Source organism: Chiloscyllium punctatum, chromosome 47 (genome assembly GCF_047496795.1).
Source record: "Chiloscyllium punctatum isolate Juve2018m chromosome 47, sChiPun1.3, whole genome shotgun sequence".
NCBI lineage: Eukaryota > Metazoa > Chordata > Chondrichthyes > Orectolobiformes > Hemiscylliidae > Chiloscyllium > Chiloscyllium punctatum.
Genome location: NC_092785.1, coordinates 3,660,347 through 3,684,869, shown reverse-complemented (window position 1 = coordinate 3,684,869; position 24,523 = coordinate 3,660,347). Strand labels below are relative to the sequence as shown.

The 24,523-nt window shown below is 55.2% G+C and overlaps 1 protein-coding gene across 1 annotated transcript in view; it reads left to right on the top strand.

Moving 5' to 3' along the window:
- LOC140468498 (carbonic anhydrase 14-like) overlaps window positions 1–24,523 on the top strand; it is a 55,722-nt gene that overhangs the window by 13,153 nt on the left and 18,046 nt on the right. The gene's annotated exons all lie outside the window — the stretch shown is intronic.

Genomic DNA, 24,523 nt, shown 5'->3' with positions numbered 1-24,523 from the left:
GGGGTCAGTGAGAGAGATACCGCACTAACCGGGGTCAGTGAGAGAGAGAGATACCGCACTAACCGGGGTCAGTGAGAGAGATACCGCACTAACCGGGGTCAGAGAGAGAGAGATACCGCACTAACCGGGGTCAGTGAGAGAGAGAGATACCGCACTAACCGGGGTCAGTGAGAGAGAGATACCGCACTAACCGGGGTCAGAGAGAGAGAGAGAGATACCGCACTAACCGGGGTCAGTGAGAGAGAGAGATACCGCACTAACCGGGGTCAGTGAGAGAGATACCGCACTAACCAGGGTCAGTGGGAGAGAGAGAGATACCGCACTAACCGGGGTCAGTGAGAGAGAGATACCGCACTAACCGTGGTCATTGAGAGAGATACCGCACTAACCGGGGTCAGTCAGAGAGATACCGCACGAACCGGGGTCAGTGGGAGAGAGAGAGATACCGCACTAACCGGGGTCAGTGAGAGAGAGAGATACCGCACTAACTGGGGTAGTGAGAGAGAGAGATACCGCACTAACCGGGATCAGTGAGAGAGATACCGCACTAACCGGGATCAGTGAGAGAGATACCGCACTAACCAGGGTCAGTGAGAGAGATACCGCACTAACCGGGGTCAGTGAGAGAGAGAGATACCGCACTCACCGGGGTCAGTGACAGTGATACCGCACTAACCGGGGTCAGTGAGAGAGAGAGATACCGCACTCACCGGGGTCAGTGAGAGAGATACCGCACTAACCAGGGTCAGTGAGATAGAGAGATACCGCACTCACCGGGGTCAGTGAGAGAGAGATACCGCACTAACCGGGGTCAGTGAGAGAGAGAGATACCGCAATAACCGGGATCAGTGAGAGAGAGAGATACCGCACTAACCGGGATCAGTGAGAGAGATACCGCACTAACCAGGGTCATTGAGAGAGATACCGCACTAACCGGGGTCAGTCAGAGAGATACCGCACTAACCGGGGTCAGTGGGAGAGAGAGAGATACCGCACTAACCGGGGTCAGTGAGAGAGAGAGATACCGCACTAACTGGGGTAGTGAGAGAGAGAGATACCGCACTAACCGGGGTCAGTGAGAGAGATACCGCACTAACCGGGGTCAGTGAGAGAGAGATACCGCACTAACCGGGGTCAGTGAGAGAGATACCGCACTAACCAGGGTCAGAGAGAGAGATACCGCACTAACCGGGGTCAGTGAGAGAGAAAGATACCGCACTAACCGGGGTCAGTGAGAGAGAGAGATACCGCACTAACCGGGGTCAGTGAGAGAGATACCGCACTAACCAGGGTCAGAGAGAGAGATACCGCACTAACCGGGGTCAGTGAGAGAGAGAGATACCGCACTAACCGGGGTCAGTGAGAGAGAGATACCGCACTAACCGGGGTCAGTGAGAGAGCGAGATACCGCACTAACCGGGATCAGTGAGAGAGATACCGCACTAACCGGGGTCAGAGAGAGAGATACCGCACTCACCGGGGTCAGAGAGAGAGATACTGCACTCACCGGGGTTAGAGAGAGAGAGAGATACCGCACTAACCGGGGTCAGTGAGAGAGAGATACCGCACTAACCGGGGTCAGTGAGAGAGAGAGATACCGCAATAACCGGGATCAGTGAGAGAGAGAGATACCGCACTAACCGGGATCAGTGAGAGAGATACCGCACTAACCGGGATCAGTGAGAGAGATACCGCACTAACCAGGGTCAGAGTGAGAGATACCGCACTAACTGGGATCAGTGAGAGAGATACCGCACTCACCGGGGTCAGAGAGAGAGAGAGATACCGCACTAACCGGGGTCAGTGAGAGAGAGAGAGATACCGCACTAACCGGGATCAGTGAGAGAGAGAGAGATACCGCACTAACCGGGATCAGTGAGAGAGAGAGATACCGCACTAACCGGGGTCAGAGAGAGAGAGATACCACACTAACCGGGGTCAGTGAGAGAGATACCGCACTAACCGGGGTCAGAGAGAGATACCGCACTAACCGGAATCAGTGAGCGAGATACCGCACTAACTGGGATCAGTGAGAGAGATACCGCACTCACCGGGGTCAGAGAGAGAGAGAGATACCGCACTAACCGGGGTCAGTGAGAGAGAGAGAGATACCGCACTAACCGGGATCAGTGAGAGAGAGAGAGATACCGCACTAACCGGGATCAGTGAGAGAGAGAGATACCGCACTAACCGGGGTCAGAGAGAGAGTGAGATACCGCATTAACCGGGATCAGTGAGAGAGAGAGATACCGCACTAACCAGGGTCAGTGAGAGAGAGAGAGATACCGCACTAACCGGGATCAGTGAGAGAGAGAGAGATACCGCACTAACCGGGGTCAGTGAGAGAGAGAGATACCGCACTAACCGGGGTCAGAGAGAGAGAGAGATACCGCATTAACCGGGATCAGTGAGAGAGAGAGATACCGCACTAACCAGGGTCAGTGAGAGAGAGAGATACCGCACTAACCGGGGTCAGAGAGAGAGAGAGATACCGCACTAACTGGGGTCAGTGTGAGAGATACCGCACTAACCGGGGTCAGTGAGAGAGATACCGCATTAACCGGGGTCAGTGAGAGAGATACCGCATTAACCGGGGTCAGAGAGAGAGATACCGCACTAACCGGGGTCAGAGAGAGAGAGATACCACACTAACCGGGGTCAGAGAGAGAGAGAGATACCACACTAACCGGGGTCAGTGAGAGAGATACCGCACTAACCGGGGTCAGAGAGAGATACCGCACTAACCGGAATCAGTGAGCGAGATACCGCACTAACTGGGATCAGTGAGAGAGATACCGCACTCACCGGGGTCAGAGAGAGAGAGAGATACCGCACTAACCGGGGTCAGTGAGAGAGAGAGAGATACCGCACTAACCGGGATCAGTGAGAGAGAGAGAGATACCGCACTAACCGGGATCAGTGAGAGAGAGAGATACCGCACTAACCGGGGTCAGAGAGAGAGTGAGATACCGCATTAACCGGGATCAGTGAGAGAGAGAGATACCGCACTAACCAGGGTCAGTGAGAGAGAGAGAGATACCGCACTAACCGGGATCAGTGAGAGAGAGAGAGATACCGCACTAACCGGGGTCAGTGAGAGAGAGAGATACCGCACTAACCGGGGTCAGAGAGAGAGAGAGATACCGCATTAACCGGGATCAGTGAGAGAGAGAGATACCGCACTAACCAGGGTCAGTGAGAGAGAGAGATACCGCACTAACCGGGGTCAGAGAGAGAGAGAGATACCGCACTAACTGGGGTCAGTGTGAGAGATACCGCACTAACCGGGGTCAGTGAGAGAGATACCGCATTAACCGGGGTCAGAGAGAGAGATACCGCACTAACCGGGGTCAGAGAGAGAGAGATACCGCACTAACCGGGGTCAGAGAGAGAGAGAGATACCGCACTAACTGGGGTCAGTGTGAGAGATACCGCACTAACCGGGGTCAGTGAGAGAGATACCGCATTAACCGGGGTCAGAGAGAGAGATACCGCACTAACCGGGGTCAGAGAGAGAGAGATACCACACTAACCGGGGTCAGAGAGAGAGAGAGATACCGCATTAACCGGGATCAGTGAGAGAGAGAGATACCGCACTAACCAGGGTCAGTGAGAGAGAGAGATACCGCACTAACCGGGGTCAGAGAGAGAGAGAGATACCGCACTAACTGGGGTCAGTGTGAGAGATACCGCACTAACCGGGGTCAGTGAGAGAGATACCGCATTAACCGGGGTCAGAGAGAGAGATACCGCACTAACCGGGGTCAGAGAGAGAGAGATACCACACTAACCGGGGTCAGTGAGAGAGATACCGCACTAACCGGGGTCAGAGAGAGAGAGATACCGCACTAACCGGGGTCAGTGAGAGAGAGAGATACCGCACTAACCGGGGTCAGAGAGAGAGAGAGAGTAACCGCACTAACCAGGGTCAGTGAGAGAGAGAGAGATACAGCACTAACCGGGATCAGTGAGAGAGATACCGCACTAACCGGGGTCAGAGAGAGAGAGAGATACCGCACTAACCGGGATCAGTGAGAGAGATACCGCACTAACCGGGGTCAGTGAGAGAGAGAGATACTGCACTAACCGGGATCAGTGAGAGTGAAACCGCACTAACCGGGGTTAGAGAGAGAGAGATACCGCACTAACCGGGGTCAGTGAGAGAGATACCGCACTAACCGGGGTCAGAGAGAGAGAGAGAGATACCGCACTAACCGGGGTCAGTGAGAGAGAGAGATACCGCACTAACCGGGGTCAGTGAGAGAGAGATACCGCACTAACCGGGGTCAGAGAGAGAGAGAGAGATACCGCACTAACCGGGGTCAGTGAGAGAGAGAGATACCGCACTAACCGGGGTCAGTGAGAGAGATACCGCACTAACCAGGGTCAGTGGGAGAGAGAGAGATACCGCACTAACCGGGGTCAGTGAGAGAGAGATACCGCACTAACCGTGGTCATTGAGAGAGATACCGCACTAACCGGGGTCATTGAGAGAGATACCGCACTAACCGGGGTCAGTCAGAGAGATACCGCACGAACTGGGGTCAGTGGGAGAGAGAGAGATACCGCACTAACCGGGGTCAGTGAGAGAGAGAGATACCGCACTAACTGGGGTAGTGAGAGAGAGAGATACCGCACTAACCGGGGTCAGTGAGAGAGATACCGCACTAACCGGGGTCAGTGAGAGAGAGATACCGCACTAACCGGGATCAGTGAGAGAGATACCGCACTAACCGGGATCAGTGAGAGAGATACCGCACTAACCAGGGTCAGTGAGAGAGATACCGCACTAACCGGGGTCAGTGAGAGAGATACCGCACTAACCAGGGTCAGAGAGAGAGATACCGCACTAACCGGGGTCAGTGAGAGAGAGAGATACCGCACTAACCGGGGTCAGTGAGAGAGAGATACCGCACTAACCGGGGTCAGTGAGAGAGCGAGATACCGCACTAACCGGGATCAGTGAGAGAGATACCGCACTAACCGGGGTCAGAGAGAGAGATACCGCACTCACCGGGGTCAGAGAGAGAGATACTGCACTCACCGGGGTTAGAGAGAGAGAGAGATACCGCACTAACCGGGGTCAGTGAGAGAGAGATACCGCACTAACCGGGGTCAGTGAGAGAGAGAGATACCGCAATAACCGGGATCAGTGAGAGAGAGAGATACCGCACTAACCGGGATCAGTGAGAGAGATACCGCACTAACCGGGATCAGTGAGAGAGATACCGCACTAACCAGGGTCAGAGTGAGAGATACCGCACTAACTGGGATCAGTGAGAGAGATACCGCACTCACCGGGGTCAGAGAGAGAGAGAGATACCGCACTAACCGGGGTCAGTGAGAGAGAGAGAGATACCGCACTAACCGGGATCAGTGAGAGAGAGAGAGATACCGCACTAACCGGGATCAGTGAGAGAGAGAGATACCGCACTAACCGGGGTCAGAGAGAGAGAGATACCACACTAACCGGGGTCAGTGAGAGAGATACCGCACTAACCGGGGTCAGAGAGAGATACCGCACTAACCGGAATCAGTGAGCGAGATACCGCACTAACTGGGATCAGTGAGAGAGATACCGCACTCACCGGGGTCAGAGAGAGAGAGAGATACCGCACTAACCGGGGTCAGTGAGAGAGAGAGAGATACCGCACTAACCGGGATCAGTGAGAGAGAGAGAGATACCGCACTAACCGGGATCAGTGAGAGAGAGAGATACCGCACTAACCGGGGTCAGAGAGAGAGTGAGATACCGCATTAACCGGGATCAGTGAGAGAGAGAGATACCGCACTAACCAGGGTCAGTGAGAGAGAGAGAGATACCGCACTAACCGGGATCAGTGAGAGAGAGAGAGATACCGCACTAACCGGGGTCAGTGAGAGAGAGAGATACCGCACTAACCGGGGTCAGAGAGAGAGAGAGATACCGCATTAACCGGGATCAGTGAGAGAGAGAGATACCGCACTAACCAGGGTCAGTGAGAGAGAGAGATACCGCACTAACCGGGGTCAGAGAGAGAGAGAGATACCGCACTAACTGGGGTCAGTGTGAGAGATACCGCACTAACCGGGGTCAGTGAGAGAGATACCGCATTAACCGGGGTCAGAGAGAGAGATACCGCACTAACCGGGGTCAGAGAGAGAGAGATACCACACTAACCGGGGTCAGTGAGAGAGATACCGCACTAACCGGGGTCAGAGAGAGAGAGATACCGCACTAACCGGGGTCAGTGAGAGAGAGAGATACCGCACTAACCGGGGTCAGAGAGAGAGAGAGAGATACCGCACTAACCAGGGTCAGTGAGAGAGAGAGAGATACAGCACTAACCGGGATCAGTGAGAGAGATACCGCACTAACCGGGGTCAGAGAGAGAGAGAGATACCGCACGAACCGGGATCAGTGAGAGAGATACCGCACTAACCGGGGTCAGTGAGAGAGAGAGAGAGAGATACCGCACTAACCGGGGTCAGTGAGAGAGAGAGATACCGCACTAACCGGGATCAGTGAGAGTGAAACCGCACTAACCGGGGTTAGAGAGAGAGAGATACCGCACTAACCGGGGTCAGTGAGAGAGATACCGCACTAACCGGGGTCAGTGAGAGAGAGAGAGACACCGCACTAACCAGGGTCAGTGAGAGAGAGAGATACCGCACTCACCGGGGTCAGTGACAGTGATACCGCACTAACCGGGGTAAGAGAGAGAGAGAGATACCGCACTAACCGGGGTCAGAGAGAGAGAGAGATACCGTACTAACTGGTGTCAGTGAGAGAGACACCGCACTAACCGGGGTCAGTGAGAGAGATACCGCACTAACCGGGGTCAGTGAGAGAGAGAGATACCGCACTAACCGGGGTCAGTGAGAGAGATACCGCACTAACCGGGGTCAGAGAGAGAGAGATACCGCACTAACCGGGGTCAGTGAGAGAGAGAGATACCGCACTAACCGGGGTCAGTGAGAGAGAGATACCGCACTAACCGGGGTCAGAGAGAGAGAGAGAGATACCGCACTAACCGGGGTCAGTGAGAGAGAGAGATACCGCACTAACCGGGGTCAGTGAGAGAGATACCGCACTAACCAGGGTCAGTGGGAGAGAGAGAGATACCGCACTAACCGGGGTCAGTGAGAGAGAGATACCGCACTAACCGTGGTCATTGAGAGAGATACCGCACTAACCGGGGTCAGTCAGAGAGATACCGCACGAACCGGGGTCAGTGGGAGAGAGAGAGATACCGCACTAACCGGGGTCAGTGAGAGAGAGAGATACCGCACTAACTGGGGTAGTGAGAGAGAGAGATACCGCACTAACCGGGATCAGTGAGAGAGATACCGCACTAACCGGGATCAGTGAGAGAGATACCGCACTAACCAGGGTCAGTGAGAGAGATACCGCACTAACCGGGGTCAGTGAGAGAGAGAGATACCGCACTCACCGGGGTCAGTGACAGTGATACCGCACTAACCGGGGTCAGTGAGAGAGAGAGATACCGCACTCACCGGGGTCAGTGAGAGAGATACCGCACTAACCAGGGTCAGTGAGATAGAGAGATACCGCACTCACCGGGGTCAGTGAGAGAGAGATACCGCACTAACCGGGGTCAGTGAGAGAGAGAGATACCGCAATAACCGGGATCAGTGAGAGAGAGAGATACCGCACTAACCGGGATCAGTGAGAGAGATACCGCACTAACCAGGGTCATTGAGAGAGATACCGCACTAACCGGGGTCAGTCAGAGAGATACCGCACTAACCGGGGTCAGTGGGAGAGAGAGAGATACCGCACTAACCGGGGTCAGTGAGAGAGAGAGATACCGCACTAACTGGGGTAGTGAGAGAGAGAGATACCGCACTAACCGGGGTCAGTGAGAGAGATACCGCACTAACCGGGGTCAGTGAGAGAGAGATACCGCACTAACCGGGGTCAGTGAGAGAGATACCGCACTAACCAGGGTCAGAGAGAGAGATACCGCACTAACCGGGGTCAGTGAGAGAGAAAGATACCGCACTAACCGGGGTCAGTGAGAGAGAGAGATACCGCACTAACCGGGGTCAGTGAGAGAGATACCGCACTAACCAGGGTCAGAGAGAGAGATACCGCACTAACCGGGGTCAGTGAGAGAGAGAGATACCGCACTAACCGGGGTCAGTGAGAGAGAGATACCGCACTAACCGGGGTCAGTGAGAGAGCGAGATACCGCACTAACCGGGATCAGTGAGAGAGATACCGCACTAACCGGGGTCAGAGAGAGAGATACCGCACTCACCGGGGTCAGAGAGAGAGATACTGCACTCACCGGGGTTAGAGAGAGAGAGAGATACCGCACTAACCGGGGTCAGTGAGAGAGAGATACCGCACTAACCGGGGTCAGTGAGAGAGAGAGATACCGCAATAACCGGGATCAGTGAGAGAGAGAGATACCGCACTAACCGGGATCAGTGAGAGAGATACCGCACTAACCGGGATCAGTGAGAGAGATACCGCACTAACCAGGGTCAGAGTGAGAGATACCGCACTAACTGGGATCAGTGAGAGAGATACCGCACTCACCGGGGTCAGAGAGAGAGAGAGATACCGCACTAACCGGGGTCAGTGAGAGAGAGAGAGATACCGCACTAACCGGGATCAGTGAGAGAGAGAGAGATACCGCACTAACCGGGATCAGTGAGAGAGAGAGATACCGCACTAACCGGGGTCAGAGAGAGAGAGATACCACACTAACCGGGGTCAGTGAGAGAGATACCGCACTAACCGGGGTCAGAGAGAGATACCGCACTAACCGGAATCAGTGAGCGAGATACCGCACTAACTGGGATCAGTGAGAGAGATACCGCACTCACCGGGGTCAGAGAGAGAGAGAGATACCGCACTAACCGGGGTCAGTGAGAGAGAGAGAGATACCGCACTAACCGGGATCAGTGAGAGAGAGAGAGATACCGCACTAACCGGGATCAGTGAGAGAGAGAGATACCGCACTAACCGGGGTCAGAGAGAGAGTGAGATACCGCATTAACCGGGATCAGTGAGAGAGAGAGATACCGCACTAACCAGGGTCAGTGAGAGAGAGAGAGATACCGCACTAACCGGGATCAGTGAGAGAGAGAGAGATACCGCACTAACCGGGGTCAGTGAGAGAGAGAGATACCGCACTAACCGGGGTCAGAGAGAGAGAGAGATACCGCATTAACCGGGATCAGTGAGAGAGAGAGATACCGCACTAACCAGGGTCAGTGAGAGAGAGAGATACCGCACTAACCGGGGTCAGAGAGAGAGAGAGATACCGCACTAACTGGGGTCAGTGTGAGAGATACCGCACTAACCGGGGTCAGTGAGAGAGATACCGCATTAACCGGGGTCAGAGAGAGAGATACCGCACTAACCGGGGTCAGAGAGAGAGAGATACCACACTAACCGGGGTCAGTGAGAGAGATACCGCACTAACCGGGGTCAGAGAGAGAGAGATACCGCACTAACCGGGGTCAGTGAGAGAGAGAGATACCGCACTAACCGGGGTCAGAGAGAGAGAGAGAGATACCGCACTAACCAGGGTCAGTGAGAGAGAGAGAGATACAGCACTAACCGGGATCAGTGAGAGAGATACCGCACTAACCGGGGTCAGAGAGAGAGAGAGATACCGCACGAACCGGGATCAGTGAGAGAGATACCGCACTAACCGGGGTCAGTGAGAGAGAGAGAGAGAGATACCGCACTAACCGGGGTCAGTGAGAGAGAGAGATACCGCACTAACCGGGATCAGTGAGAGTGAAACCGCACTAACCGGGGTTAGAGAGAGAGAGATACCGCACTAACCGGGGTCAGTGAGAGAGATACCGCACTAACCGGGGTCAGTGAGAGAGAGAGAGACACCGCACTAACCAGGGTCAGTGAGAGAGAGAGATACCGCACTCACCGGGGTCAGTGACAGTGATACCGCACTAACCGGGGTAAGAGAGAGAGAGAGATACCGCACTAACCGGGGTCAGAGAGAGAGAGAGATACCGTACTAACTGGTGTCAGTGAGAGAGACACCGCACTAACCGGGGTCAGTGAGAGAGATACCGCACTAACCGGGGTCAGTGAGAGAGAGAGATACCGCACTAACCGGGGTCAGTGAGAGAGATACCGCACTAACCGGGGTCAGAGAGAGAGAGATACCGCACTAACCGGGGTCAGTGAGAGAGAGAGATACCGCACTAACCGGGGTCAGTGAGAGAGAGATACCGCACTAACCGGGGTCAGAGAGAGAGAGAGAGATACCGCACTAACCGGGGTCAGTGAGAGAGAGAGATACCGCACTAACCGGGGTCAGTGAGAGAGATACCGCACTAACCAGGGTCAGTGGGAGAGAGAGAGATACCGCACTAACCGGGGTCAGTGAGAGAGAGATACCGCACTAACCGTGGTCATTGAGAGAGATACCGCACTAACCGGGGTCAGTCAGAGAGATACCGCACGAACCGGGGTCAGTGGGAGAGAGAGAGATACCGCACTAACCGGGGTCAGTGAGAGAGAGAGATACCGCACTAACTGGGGTAGTGAGAGAGAGAGATACCGCACTAACCGGGGTCAGTGAGAGAGATACCGCACTAACCGGGATCAGTGAGAGAGATACCGCACTAACCGGGATCAGTGAGAGAGATACCGCACTAACCAGGGTCAGTGAGAGAGATACCGCACTAACCGGGGTCAGTGAGAGAGAGAGATACCGCACTCACCGGGGTCAGTGACAGTGATACCGCACTAACCGGGGTCAGTGAGAGAGAGAGATACCGCACTCACCGGGGTCAGTGAGAGAGATACCGCACTAACCAGGGTCAGTGAGAGAGAGAGATACCGCACTCACCGGGGTCAGTGACAGTGATACCGCACTAACCGGGGTCAGTGAGAGAGAGAGATACCGCACTAACCGGGGTAAGAGACAGAGAGAGATACCGTACTAACCGGGGTCAGTGTGAGAGACACCGCACTAACCGGGGTCAGTGAGAGAGATACCGCACTAACCAGGGTCAGTGAGAGAGAGAGATACCGCACTCACCGGGGTCAGTGACAGTGATACCGCACTAACCGGGGTCAGTGAGAGAGAGAGATACCGCACTAACCGGGATCAGTGAGAGAGATACCGTACTAACCGGGGTCAGTGTGAGAGACACCGCACTAACCGGGGTCAGTGAGAGAGATACCGCACTAACCGGGGTCAGTGAGAGAGACACCGCACTAACTGGGGTCAGTGAGAGATATACCGCACTAACCGGGGTCAGTGAGAGAGAGAGATACCGCACTAACCGGGGTCAGTGAGAGAGATACCGCACTAACCGGGGTCAGAGAGAGAGAGAGATACCGCACTAACCGGGGTCAGTGAGAGAGAGAGATACCGCACTAACCGGGGTCAGTGAGAGAGAGAGATACCGCACTAACCGGGGTCAGTGAGAGAGATACCGCACTAACTGGGGTCAGAGAGAGAGATACCGCACTAACCGGGGTCAGTGAGAGAGAGAGATACCGCACTAACCGGGGTCAGTGAGAGAGAGTTACCGCACTAACCGGGGTCAGTGAGAGAGATACCGCACTAACCAGGGTCAGAGAGAGAGAGAGATACTGCACTAACCGGGGTCAGTGAGAGAGAGAGATACCGCACTAACTGGGGTCAGAGAGAGAGATACCGCACTAACCGGGGTCAGTGAGAGAGAGAGATACCGCACTAACCGGGGTCAGTGAGAGAGAGAGATACCGCACTAACCGGGGTCAGTGAGAGAGATACCGCACTAACCGGGGTCAGTGAGAGAGAGTTACCGCACTAACCGGGGTCAGTGAGAGAGATACCGCACTAACCAGGGTCAGAGAGAGAGATACCGCACTAACCGGGGTCAGTGAGAGAGCGAGATACCGCACTAACCGGGATCAGTGAGAGAGATACCGCACTCACCGGGGTTAGAGAGAGAGAGAGATACCGCACTAACCGGGGTCAGTGAGAGAGAGATACCGCACTAACCGGGGTCAGTGAGAGAGAGAGATACCGCAATAACCGGGATCAGTGAGAGAGAGAGATACCGCACTAACCGGGATCAGTGAGAGAGATACCGCACTAACCGGGATCAGTGAGAGAGATACCGCACTAACCAGGGTCAGAGTGAGAGATACCGCACTAACCAGGGTCAGTGAGAGAGATACCGCACTCACCGGGGTCAGTGACAGTGATACCGCACTAACCGGGGTCAGTGAGAGAGAGAGATACCGCACTCACCGGGGTCAGTGAGAGAGATACCGCACTAACCAGGGTCAGTGAGAGAGAGAGATACCGCACTCACCGGGGTCAGTGACAGTGATACCGCACTAACCGGGGTCAGTGAGAGAGAGAGATACCGCACTAACCGGGGTAAGAGAGAGAGAGAGATACCGTACTAACCGGGGTCAGTGTGAGAGACACCGCACTAACCGGGGTCAGTGAGAGAGATACCGCACTAACCAGGGTCAGTGAGAGAGAGAGATACCGCTCTCACCGGGTCAGTGACAGTGATACCGCACTAACCGGGGTCAGTGAGAGAGAGAGATACCGCACTAACCGGGATCAGTGAGAGAGATACCGTACTAACCGGGGTCAGGGAGAGAGACACCGCACTAACCGGGGTCAGTGAGAGATATACCGCACTAACCGGGGTCAGTGAGAGAGATACCGCACTAACCGGGGTCAGTGAGAGAGACACCGTACTAACCGGGGTCAGTGAGAGATATACCGCACTAACCAGGGTCAGTGAGAGAGAGAGATACCGCACTAACCGGGGTCAGTGAGAGAGATACCGCACTAACCGGGGTCAGAGAGAGAGAGAGATACCGCACTAACCGGGGTCAGTGAGAGAGAGATACCGCACTAACCGGGGTCATTGAGAGAGATACCGCACTAACCGGGGTCATTGAGAGAGATACCGCACTAACCGGGGTCAGTCAGAGAGATACCGCACGAACCAGGGTCAGTGGGAGAGAGAGAGATACCGCACTAACCGGGGTCAGTGAGAGAGAGAGTTACCGCACTAACTGGGGTAGTGAGAGAGAGAGATACCGCACTAACCGGGGTCAGTGAGAGAGATACCGCACTAACCGGGGTCAGTGAGAGAGAGATACCGCACTAACCGGGATCAGTGAGAGAGATACCGCACTAACCGGGATCAGTGAGAGAGATACCGCACTAACCGGGGTCAGTGAGAGAGAGAGATACCGCACTCACCGGGGTCAGTGACAGTGATACCGCACTAACCGGGGTCAGTGAGAGAGAGAGATACCGCACTCACCGGGGTCAGTGAGAGAGATACCGCACTAACCAGGGTCAGTGAGAGAGAGAGATACCGCACTCACCGGGGTCAGTGACAGTGATACCGCACTAACCGGGGTCAGTGAGAGAGAGAGATACCGCACTAACCGGGGTAAGAGAGAGAGAGAGATACCGTACTAACCGGGGTCAGTGTGAGAGACACCGCACTAACCGGGGTCAGTGAGAGAGATACCGCACTAACCAGGGTCAGTGAGAGAGAGAGATACCGCACTCACCGGGGTCAGTGACAGTGATACCGCACTAACCGGGGTCAGTGAGAGAGAGAGATACCGCACTAACCGGGATCAGTGAGAGAGATACCGTACTAACCGGGGTCAGTGTGAGAGACACCGCACTAACCGGGGTCAGTGAGAGATATACCGCACTAACCGGGGTCAGTGAGAGAGATACCGCACTAACCGGGGTCAGTGAGAGAGACACCGCACTAACTGGGGTCAGTGAGAGATATACCGCACTAACCGGGGTCAGTGAGAGAGAGAGATACCGCACTAACCGGGGTCAGTGAGAGAGATACCGCACTAACCGGGGTCAGAGAGAGAGAGAGATACCGCACTAACCGGGGTCAGTGAGAGAGAGAGATACCGCACTAACCGGGGTCAGTGAGAGAGAGATACCGCACTAACCGGGGTCATTGAGAGAGATACCGCACTAACCGGGGTCAGTCAGAGAGATACCGCACGAACCGGGGTCAGTGGGAGAGAGAGAGATACCGCACTAACCGGGGTCAGTGAGAGAGAGAGATACCGCACTAACCGGGGTCAGTGAGAGAGATACCGCACTAACTGGGGTCAGAGAGAGAGATACCGCACTAACCGGGGTCAGTGAGAGAGAGAGATACCGCACTAACCGGGGTCAGTGAGAGAGAGTTACCGCACTAACCGGGGTCAGTGAGAGAGATACCGCACTAACCAGGGTCAGAGAGAGAGATAACGCACTAACCGGGGTCAGTGAGAGAGAGAGATACCGCACTAACCGGGGTCAGTGAGAGAGAGAGATACCGCACTAACCGGGGTCAGTGAGAGAGATACCGCACTAACCAGGGTCAGAGAGAGAGATACCGCACTAACCGGGGTCAGTGAGAGAGAGATACCGCACTAACCGGGGTCAGTGAGAGAGATACCGCACTAACCGGGGTCAGTGAGAGAGAGAGATACCGCACTAACCGGGGTTAGTGAGAGAGAGAGATACCGCACTAACCGGGGTCACAGAGAGAGAGACAGATACCGCACTAACCGGGGTCAGTGAGAGAGCGAGATACCGCACTAACCGGGGTCAGTGAGAGAGAGAGATACCGCACTAACCGGGGTCAGTGAGAGAGATACCGCACTAACCGGGGTCAGTGAGAGAGAGTTACCGCACTAACCGGGGTCAGTGAGAGAGATACCGCACTAACCAGGGTCAGAGAGAGAGATACCGCACTAACCGGGGTCAGTGAGAGAGCGAGATACCGCACTAACCGGGATCAGTGAGAGAGATACCGCACTCACCGGGGTTAGAGAGAGAGAGAGATACCGCACTAACCGGGGTCAGTGAGAGAGAGATACCGCACTAACCGGGGTCAGTGAGAGAGAGAGATACCGCAATAACCGGGATCAGTAAGAGAGAGAGATACCGCACTAACCGGGATCAGTGAGAGAGATACCGCACTAACCGGGATCAGTGAGAGAGATACCGCACTAACCAGGGTCAGAGTGAGAGATACCGCACTAACCAGGGTCAGTGAGAGAGATACCGCACTAACCGGGGTCAGTGAGAGAGAGAGATACCGCACTCACCGGGGTCAGTGACAGTGATACCGCACTAACCGGGGTCAGTGAGAGAGAGAGATACCGCACTCACCGGGGTCAGTGAGAGAGATACCGCACTAACCAGGGTCAGTGATAGAGAGAGATACCGCACTCACCGGGGTCAGTGACAGTGATACCGCACTAACCGGGGTCAGTGAGAGAGAGAGATACCGCACTAACCGGGGTAAGAGAGAGAGAGAGATACCGTACTAACCGGGGTCAGTGTGAGAGACACCGCACTAACCGGGGTCAGTGAGAGAGATACCGCACTAACCAGGGTCAGTGAGAGAGAGAGATACCGCACTCACCGGGGTCAGTGACAGTGATACCGCACTAACCGGGGTCAGTGAGAGAGAGAGATACCGCACTAACCGGGATCAGTGAGAGAGATACCGTACTAACCGGGGTCAGTGTGAGAGACACCGCACTAACCGGGGTCAGTGAGAGATATACCGCACTAACCGGGGTCAGTGAGAGAGATACCGCACTAACCGGGGTCAGTGAGAGAGACACCGCACTAACCGGGGTCAGTGAGAGATATACCGCACTAACCAGGGTCAGTGAGAGAGAGAGATACCGCACTAACCGGGGTCAGTGAGAGAGATACCGCACTAACCGGGGTCAGAGAGAGAGAGAGATACCGCACTAACCGGGGTCAGTGAGAGAGAGAGATACCGCACTAACCGGGGTCAGTGAGAGAGAGATACCGCACTAACCGGGGTCATTGAGAGAGATACCGCACTAACCGGTGTCAGTCAGAGAGATACCGCACGAACCGGGGTCAGTGGGAGAGAGAGAGATACCGCACTAACCGGAGTCAGTGAGAGAGAGAGATACCGCACTAACCGGGGTCAGTGAGAGAGAGAGATACCGCACTAACCGGGGTCAGTGAGAGAGAGACCGCACTAACCGGGGTCAGTGAGAGAGAGACCGCACTAACCAGGGTCAGAGAGAGAGATACCGCACTAACCGGGGTCAGTGAGAGAGAGAGATACCGCACTAACCGGGGTTAGTGAGAGAGAGAGATACCGCACTAACCGGGGTCAGTGAGAGAGATACCGCACTAACCAGGGTCAGAGAGAGAGATACCGCACTAACCGGGGTCAGTGAGAGAGAGAGATACCGCACTAACCGGGGTCAGTGAGAGAGAGATACCGCACTAACCGGGGTCAGTGAGAGAGATACCGCACTAACCGGGGTCAGTGAGAGAGAGAGATACCGCACTAACCGGGGTTAGTGAGAGAGAGAGATACCGCACTAACCGGGGTCAGAGAGAGAGAGAGAGATACCGCACTAACCGGGGTCAGTGAGAGAGCGAGATACCGCACTAACCGGGATCAGTGAGAGAGATACCGCACTAACCGGGGTCAGTGAGAGAGATACCGCACTAACCGGGGTCAAAGAGAGAGAGATACCGCACTAACCGGGATCAGTGAGAGAGATACCGCACTCACCGGGGTCAGTGGAGAGAGATACCGCACTAACTGGGGTCAGTGAGAGAGAGAGATACCGCACATAACCGGGGTCAGTGAGAGAGAGATACCGCACTAACCGGGGTCAGTGAGAGAGATACCGCACTGACCGGGGTCAGCGAGAGAGATACCGCACGAACCGGGGTCAGTGAGAGAGAGAGATACCGCACTAACCAGGGTCAGTGAGAGAGAGAGATTCCGCACTAACCGGGGTCAGAGAGAGAGATACCGCACTAACCGGGGTCAGTGAGAGAGAGAGATACCGCACTAACCGGGGTCAGTGAGAGAGATACCGCACTAACCGGGGTCAGTGAGAGAGAGAGATACCGCACTAATCGGGGTTAGTGAGAGAGAGAGATACCGCACTAACCGGGGTCAGAGAGAGAGAGAGAGAGAGATACCGCACTAACCGGGGACAGTGAGAGAGCGAGATACCGCACTAACCGGGATCAGTGAGAGAGATACCGCACTAACCGGGATCAGTGAGAGAGAGAGATACCGCACCAACCGGGATCAGTGAGAGAGATACCGCACTAACCGGGATCAGTGAGAGAGATACCGCACTAACCGGGGTCAGAGAGAGAGATACCTCACTAACCGGGGTCAGTGAGAGAGATACCGCACAAACCGGGGTCAGTGAGAGTGATACCGCACGAACCAGGGTCAGTGAGAGAGAGAGATACCGCACTAACCGGGGTCAGAGAGAGAGTGAGATACCGCACTAACCGGGGTCAGTGTGAGAGATACCGCACTAACCGGGGTCAGTGAGAGAGATACCGCACTAACCGGGGTCAGTGAGAGAGATACCGCACTAACCGGGGTCAGTGAGAGAGAGAGAGACACCGCACTAACCAGAGTGACTGAGAGAGAGAGATACCGCACTCACCGTGGTCAGTGAGAGTGATACCGCACTAACCAGGGTCAGTGAGAGAGAGAGATACCGCACTAACCGGGGTAAGAGAGAGAGAGAGATACCGCACTAACCGGGGTCAGTGAGAGAGATACCGCACTAACTGGGGTCAGTGAGAGAGAGAGAAACCGTACTAACCGGGGTCAAAGAGAGAGAGATACCGCACTAACCGGGATCAGTGAGAGAGATACCGCACTCACCGGGGTCAGTGGAGAGAGATACCGCACTAACCGGGGTCAGTGAGAGAGATACCGCACTAACCAGGGTCAGAGAGAGAGAGAGATGCCGCAGTAACCGGGGTCAGTGAGAGAGAGATACCGCACTAACCGGGGTCAGAGAGAGAGATACCGCACTAACCGGGGTCAGTGAGAGAGAGAGATACCGCACTAACCGGGGTCAGTGAGAGAGAGATACTGCACTAACCGGGGTCAGTGAGAGAGCGAGATACCGCACTAACCGGGATCAGTGAGAGAGATACCGCACTAACCGGGGTCAGTGAGAGAGAGATACCGCACTAACCGGGGTCAGTGAGAGAGAGAGATACCGCAATAACCGGGATCAGTGAGAGAGAGAGATACCGCACTAACCGGGATCAGTGAGAGAGATACCGCACTAACCGGGGTCAGTGAGAGAGATACCGCACTAACCGGGGTCAGTGAGAGAGAGAGATACCGCACTCACCGGGGTCAGTGAGAGAGATACCGCACTAACCAGGGTCAGTGAGAGAGAGAGATACCGCACTCACCGGGGTCAGTGACAGTGATACCGCACTAACCGGGGTCAGTGAGAGAGAGAGATACCGCACTAACCGGGGTAAGAGAGAGAGAGAGATACCGCACTAACCGGGGTCAGTGTGAGAGACACCGCACTAACCGGGGTCAGTGAGAGAGATACCGCACTAACCAGGGTCAGTGAGAGAGAGAGATACCGCACTAACCGGGATCAGTGAGAGAGGTACCGCACTAACCGGGGTCAGTGAGAGAGATACCGCACTAACCGGGGTCAGAGAGAGAGATACCGCACTAACCGGGGTCAGTGAGAGAGATACCGCACTAACCGGGGTCAGTGAGAGTGAAACCGCACTAACCGGGGTCAGAGAGAGAGTGAGATACCGCACTAACCGGGGTCAGTGAGAGAGATACCGCACTAACCGGGGTCAGTGAGAGAGAGAGAGAAACCGCACTAACCAGAGTGAGTGAGAGAGAGAGATACCGCACTCACCGTGGTCAGTGAGAGTGATACCGCACTAACCAGGGTCAGTGAGAGAGAGAGATACCGCACTAACCGGGGTAAGAGAGAGAGAGAGAGAGAGATACCGCACTAACCGGGGTCAGACAGAGAGAGAGATACCGCACTAACCGGGGTCAGTGAGAGAGAGAGAGATACCGCACTAACCGGGGTCAGTGAGAGAGATACCGCACTAACTGGGGTCAGTGAGAGAGAGAGAAACCGTACTAACCGGGGTCAAAGAGAGAGAGATACCGCACTAACCGGGGTCAGTGAGAGAGATACCGCACTAACCGGGGTCAGTGAGAGAGAGAGATACCGCACTAACCGGGGTCAGTGAGAGAGATACCGCACTGACCGGGGTCAGTGAGAGAGATACCGCACTAACCGGGGTCAGTGAGAGAGAGAGATACCGCACTAACCGGGGTCAGAGAGAGAGATACCGCACTAACCGGGATCAGTGAGAGAGATACCGCACTAACCGGGGTCAGTGAGAGAGGTACCGCATTAACCAGGGTCAGTGAGAGAGAGAGATACCGCACTAACCGGGGTCAGTGAGAGAGAGAGATACCGCACTAACCGGTGTCAGAGAGAGAGATACCGCACTAACCGGGGTCAGTGAGAGAGAGAGGGATACCGCACTAACCGGGGTCAGTGAGAGAGATACCGCACTAACCGGGGTCAGTGAGACAGAGAGATACCGCACTAACCGGGGTCAGTGAGAGAGATACCGCACTAACCGGGGTCAGTGAGAGAGAGAGAGATACCGCACTAACCGGGGTCAGTGAGAGAGAGATACCGCACTAACCGGGGTCAGTGAGAGAGAGATACCGCACTAACCGGGATCAGTGAGAGAGATACTGCACTAACCGGGGTCAGTGAGAGAGAGATACCGCACTAACCGGGGTCAGTGAGAGAGAGAGATACCGCACTAACCGGGGTCAGTGAGAGAGATACCGCACTAACCGGGGTCAGTGAGAGAGATTCCGCACTAACCGGGGTCAGTGAGAGAGAGATACCGCACGAACCGGGGTCAGTGAGAGAGAGAGATACCGCACTAACTGGGGTCAGTGAGAGAGAGAGATACCGCACTAACCGGGGTCAATGACAGTGATACCGCACTAACCGGGGTCAGTGAGAGAGAGATACCGCACTAACCGGGGTCAGTGAGAGAGATACCGCACTAACCGGGTCAGTGAGAGAGAGAGATACCGCACTAACCGGGGTCAGTGAGAGAGAGATACCGCACTAACCGGGGTCAGTGAGAGAGAGAGAGATACCGCACTAACCGGGGTCAGTGAGAGAGAGAGACCGCACTAACCAGGGTCAGTGTGAGAGAGAGATACCGCACTAACCTGGGTCAGTGAGAGAGAGATACCGCACTAACCGGGGTCAGAGAGAGAGATACCGCACTAACCAGGGTCAGAGAGAGAGATACCGCACTAACTGGGGTCAGTGAGAGAGAGAGATACTGCTCTAACCGGGGTCAGTGAGAGAGAGATACCGCACTAACCGGGGTCATTGAGAGAGATACCGCACTAACCGGGGTCAGTCAGAGAGATACCGCACTAACCAGGGTCAGTGAGAGAGAGAGCAATACCGCACTAATCGGGGTCAGTGAGAGAGATACCGCACTAACCGGGGTCAGTGAGAGAGAGAGCAATACCGCACTAACCGGGGTCAGTGAGAGAGATACCGCACTAACCGGGTCAGTGAGAGAGAGAGATACCGCACTAACCGGGGTCAGAGAGAGAGATACCGCACTAACCGGGGTCAGTGAGAGAGAGATACCGCACTAACCGGGGTCAGTGAGAGAGAGATACCGCACTAACCGGGTTCAGTGAGAGAGAGAGATACCGCACTAACCGGGGTCAGAGAGAGAGATACCGCACTAACCGGGATCAGTGAGAGAGATACCGCACTAACCGGGGTCAGTGAGAGAGGTACCGCACTAACCGGGGTCAGAGAGAGAGATACCGCACTAACCGGGATCAGTGAGAGAGATACCGCACTAACCGGGGTCAGAGAGAGAGATACCGCACTAACCGTGGTCAGTGAGAGAGAGAGGGATACCGCACTAAGCGGGGTCAGTGAGAGAGATACCGCACTAACCGGGGTCAGTGAGAGAGATACCGCACTAACCGGGGTCAGTGAGACAGAGAGATACCACACTAACCGGGGTCAGTGAGAGAGATACCGCACTAACCGGGGTCAGAGAGAGAGAGAGAGATACCGCACTAACCGGGGTCAGTGAGAGAGAGAGAGATACCGCACTAACCGGGGTCAGTGAGAGAGAGATACCGCACTAACCGGGATCAGTGAGAGAGATACTGCACTAACCGGGGTCAGTGAGAGAGAGATACCGCACTAACCGGGGTCAGTGAGAGAGAGAGATACCGCACTAACCGGGGTCAGTGAGAGAGATACCGCACAAACCGGGGTCAGTGTGAGAGATTCCGCACTAACCGGGGTCAGTGAGAGAGAGATACCGCACGAACCGGGGTCAGTGAGAGAGAGAGATACCGCACTAACTGGGGTCAGTGAGAGAGAGAGATACCGCACTAACCGGGGTCAGTGAGGGAGATACCGCACTAACCGGGGTCAGTGAGAGAGATACCGCACTAACCGGGTCAGTGAGAGAGAGAGATACCGCACTAACCGGGGTCAGTGAGAGAGAGATACCGCACTAACCGGGGTCAGTGAGAGAGAGAGATACCGCACTAACCGGGGTCAGTGAGAGAGAGATACCGCACTAACCGGGGTCAGAGAGAGAGAAACCGCACTAACCAGGGTCAGTGTGAGAGAGAGATACCGCACTAACCTGGGTCAGTGAGAGAGAGATACCGCACTAACCGGGGTCAGTGAGAGAGATACCGCACTAACCAGGGTCAGAGAGAGAGATACCGCACTAACCAGGGTCAGAGAGAGAGATACCGCACTAACCGGGGTCAGTGAGAGAGAGAGATACCGCTCTAACCGGGGTCAGTGAGAGAGAGATACCGCACTAACCGGGGTCATTGAGAGAGATACCGCACTAACCGGGGTCAGTCAGAGAGATACCGCACTAACCAGGGTCAGTGAGAGAGAGAGCAATACCGCACTAACCGGGGTCAGTGAGAGAGATACCGCACTAACCGGGGTCAGTGAGAGAGAGAGCAATACCGCACTAACCGGGGTCAGTGAGAGAGATACCGCACTAACCGGGTCAGTGAGAGAGAGAGATACCGCACTAACCGGGGTCAGTGAGAGAGAGATACCGCACTAACCGGGGTCAGTGAGAGAGAGATACCGCACTAACCGGGGTCAGTGAGAGAGAGAGATACCGCACTAACCGGGGTCAGTGAGAGAGATACCGCACTAACCAGGGTCAGAGTGAGAGATACCGCACTAACCAGGGTCAGTGAGAGAGAGAGATACCGCACTAACCGGGTTCAGTGAGAGAGAGATACCGCACTAACCGGGGTCAGTGAGAGAGAGAGATACCGCACTAACCGGGGTCAGAGAGAGAGAGATACCGCACTAACCGGGGTCAGTGAGAGAGCGAGATACCGCACTAACCGGGGTCAGTGAGACAGATACCGGCCTAACCGGGGTCAGAGAGAGAGAGAGATACCGCACTAACCGGGTTCAGTGAGAGAGAGATACCGCACTAACCGGGGTCAGTGAGAGAGAGAGATACCGCACTAACCGGGATCAGTGAGAGTGAAACCGCACTAACCGGGGTTAGAGAGAGAGAGATACCGCTCTAACCGGGGTCAGTGAGAGAGATACCGCACTAACCGGGGTCAGTGAGAGTGATACCGCACTAACCAGGGTCAGTGAGAGAGAGAGATACCGCACTAACCGGGGTCAGAGAGAGAGTGAGATACCGCACTAACCGGGGTCAGTGAGAGAGATACCGCACTAACCGGGGTCAGTGAGAGAGATACCGCACTAACCGGGGTCAGTGAGAGAGAGTGAGACATCGCACTAACCAGAGTGAGTGAGAGAGAGAGATACCGCACTCACCGTGGTCAGTGAGAGTGATACCGCACTAACCAGGGTCAGTGAGAGAGAGAGATACCGCACTAACCGGGGTAAGAGAGAGAGAGAGATACCGCACTAACCGGGGTCAGTGAGAGAGAGAGAGATACCGCACTAACCGGGGTCAGTGAGAGAGAGAGAGATACCGCACTAACCGGGGTCAGTAAGAGAGATACCGCACTAACCGGGGTCAGTGGAGAGAGATACCGCACTAACTGGGGTCAGTGAGAGAGAGAGAAACCGCACTAACCGGGGTCAAAGAGAGAGAGATACCGCACTAACCGGGATCAGTGAGAGAGATACCGCACTAACTGGGGTCAGTGAGAGAGAGAGAAACCGCACTAACCGGGGTCAAAGAGAGAGAGATACCGCACTAACCGGGGTCAGTGAGAGAGAGAGAGAAACCGCACTAACCGGGGTCAAAGAGAGAGAGATACCGCACTAACCGGGATCAGTGAGAGAGATACCGCACTCACCGGGGTCAGTGGAGAGAGATACCGCACTAACTGGGGTCAGTGAGAGAGAGAGATACCGCACTAACTGGGGTCAGTGAGAGAGAGAGATACCGCACTAACTGGGGTCAGAGAGAGAGAGACACCGCACTAACTGGGGTCAGTGAGAGAGAGAGATACCGCACTAACCGGGGTCAGAGAGAGAGAGATACCGCACTAACTGGGGTCAGTGAGAGAGAGAGATACCGCACTAACCGGGGTCAGTGAGAGAGAGAGAAACCGCACTAACCGGGGTCAAAGAGAGAGAGATACCGCACTCACCGGGGTCAGTGGAGAGAGATACCGCACTTACCGGGGCCAGTGAGAGAGAGAGATACCGCACTAACCGGGGTAAGAGAGAGAGAGAGATACCGCACTAACCGGGGTAAGAGAGAGAGAGAAATACCGCAATAACCGGGGTCAGTGAGAGAGAGAGGGATACCGCACTAACCGGGGTCAGTGAGAGAGATACCGCACTAACCGGGATCAGTGAGAGAGATACCGCACTAACCGGGATCAGTGAGAGAGATACCGCACTCACCGGGGTCAGTGGAGAGAGATACCGCACTAACTGGGGTCAGTGAGAGAGAGAGATACCGCACTAACCGGGATCAGTGAGAGAGAAACCGCACTAACCGGGGTCAAAGAGAGAGAGATACCGCACTAACCGGGATCAGTGAGAGAGATACCGCACTCACCGGGGTCAGAGAGAGAGAGAGATACCGCACTAACCGGGGTCAGTGAGAGAGATACCGCACTCACCGGGGTCAGTGGAGAGAGATACCGCACGAACTGGGGTCAGTGAGAGAGAGAGATACCGCACAAACCGGGGTCCGTGAGACAGAGCGATACCGCACGAACCGGGGTCAGTGAGAGAGATACCGCACTAACCGGGGTCAGTGAGAGAGATACCGCACTCACCGTGGTCAGAGTGAGAGAGATACCGCACTCACCGGGGTCAGTGATAGAGTTACCGCACTAACCGGGGTCAGTGAGAGAGATACCGCACTAACCGGGGTCAGTGAGAGAGATACCGCACTAACCGGGGTCAGTGAGAGAGATACTGCACTAACCGGGGTCAGTGAGAGAGAGAGATACCGCACTAACTGGGGTCAGTGAGAGATAGAGATACCGCACTAACCGGGGTCAGTGAGAGAGATACCGCACTCACCGGGGTCAGTTAGAGAGGTACCGCACTAACCGGGGTCAGAGAGAGAGATACCGCACTAACTGGGGTCAGTGAGAGAGAGAGATACCGCACTAACCGGGGTCAGTGAGAGAGATACCGCAC